Below are 2500 nucleotides of genomic sequence, written 5' to 3' on the forward strand. Positions count from 1 at the left end.
GACATGGGGATTCCACGACGAGAGAGAGTTTCGTGGCGGGTGTCTCGGCCGAATCGCTACGACGGGTATTTCTATTATAGAACGAATCATCGCCACCCTTTACCAGTGCCCGACGAAGGAATCACAAGGTCATCTGGAGTTTACAATGCCAGCGACGGTAATTCCAACGAAGACCCGATAAGTCAACTCATCGTTCTATTTCTCCCCGTACAGAAAAGCGAATCGACGCTATCGCACCTCGCGCGAGCACGTAACTACTCTTCGCGTGGATCGTCCCATCGTCGAAAGATGTAAGACGCACGGAAATCGTGGCCCATCAACGTTTTTTTGTAACTCTGCCGATCGCGTATCACAGAGCCGAGACGCACATACCACAGGCGTATAATACCGTTTTCTTTCGTATGGTAAGCCTTCGCGTTTACTCTTCGGCGCGGGGTTTCCACGTCGAGAGAGACATTCGTGGCGGGTGACATCGGTCGAAACGCTACGACGGGTATTACTATTATAGAACGAATCATCGCCACCCTTTACCAGTGCCCGACGAAGGAATCACAAGGTCATCTGGAGTTTACAATGCCAGCGACGGTAATTCCAACGAAGACCCGATAAGTCAACTCAACGTTCTATTTCTCCCCGTACAGAAAAGCGAATCGACGCTGTTGCACCTCACGCAAGCACGAACGTTCTCTTCGCGTGGATCGTCCCATCGTCGAAAGATGTAAGACGCACGGAAATCGTGGCACATCACGTGTTTTCGGAACTCTGTCGACCGCGTATCTCAGAGACGACGCGCGCGAACCACTGGCATATACTATTATATATCGCGTTTTACCCTCCGACGCGGGGATTCCACGACGAGAGAGAGTTTCGTGAGCGGGTTGACTCGGAAGAAACGCTACGACGGGTATTTCTATTATAGAACGCATCATCGCCACCCTTTACCAGTGCCCGACGAAGGAATCACAAGGTCATCTGGAGTTTACAATGCCAGCGACGGTAATTCCAACGAAGACCCGATAAGTCAACTCAACGTTCTATTTCTCCCCGTACAGAAAAGCGAATCGACGCAATCGCACCATACGCGTGCACGTAAACAACTCTTCGCGTGGATCGTCCCATCGTCGAGAGACGTAAGTTTTCATAGTATGAATTCGCGTTTTACTCTCCGACGCGGGGATTCCACGACGAGAGAGAGTTTCGTGAGCGGGTTGACTCGGAAGAAACGCTACGACGGGTATTTCTATTATAGAACGCATCATCGCCACCCTTTACCAGTGCCCGACGAAGGAATCACAAGGTCATCTGGAGTTTACAATGCCAGCGACGGTAATTCCAACGAAGACCCGATAAGTCAACTCAACGTTCTATTTCTCCCCGTACAGAAAAGCGAATCGACGCAATCGCACCATACGCGTGCACGTAAACAACTCTTCGCGTGGATCGTCCCATCGTCGAGAGACGTAAGTTTTCATAGTATGAATTCGCGTTTTACTCTCCGACGCGGGGATTCCACGACGAGAGAGAGTTTCGTGAGCGGGTTGACTCGGAAGAAACGCTACGACGGGTATTTCTATTATAGAACGCATCATCGCCACCCTTTACCAGTGCCCGACGAAGGAATCACAAGGTCATCTGGAGTTTACAATGCCAGCGACGGTAATTCCAACGAAGACCCGATAAGTCAACTCAACGTTCTATTACTCCCCGTACAGAAAAGCGAATCGACGCAATCGCACCATACGCGTGCACGTAACAACTCTTCGCGTGGATCGTCCCATCGTCGAGAGACGTAAGTTTCATAGTAAGCCTTCGGCGTTTTACTCTCCGACGCGGGGATTCCACGACGAGAGAGAGAGTTTCGTGAGCGGGTTGACTCGGAAGAAACGCTACGACGGGTATTTCTATTATAGAACGCATCATCGCCACCCTTTACCAGTGCCCGACGAAGGAATCACAAGGTCATCTGGAGTTTACAATGCCAGCGACGGTAATTCCAACGAAGACCCGATAAGTCAACTCAACGTTCTATTTCTCCCCGTACAGAAAAGCGAATCGACGCAATCGCACCATACGCGTACACGTAAACAACTCTTCGCGTGGATCGTCCCATCGTCGAGAGACGTAAGTTTTCATAGTATGAATTCGCGTTTTACTCTCCGACGCGGGGATTCCACGACGAGAGAGAGTTTCGTGAGCGGGTTGACTCCGAAGAAACGCTACGACGGGTATTTCTATTATAGAACGCATCATCGCCACCCTTTACCAGTGCCCGACGAAGGAATCACAAGGTCATCTGGAGTTTACAATGCCAGCGACGGTAATTCCAACGAAGACCCGATAAGTCAACTCAACGTTCTATTTCTCCCCGTACAGAAAAGCGAATCGACGCAATCGCACCATACGCGTGCACGTAAACAACTCTTCGCGTGGATCGTCCCATCGTCGAGAGACGTAAGTTTTCATAGTATGAATTCGCGTTTTACTCTCCGACGCGGGGATT

Source organism: Nomia melanderi, unplaced genomic scaffold (assembly GCF_051020985.1).
Source record: "Nomia melanderi isolate GNS246 unplaced genomic scaffold, iyNomMela1 scaffold0599, whole genome shotgun sequence".
In the NCBI taxonomy this organism is placed as follows: Eukaryota; Metazoa; Arthropoda; class Insecta; order Hymenoptera; family Halictidae; genus Nomia; species Nomia melanderi.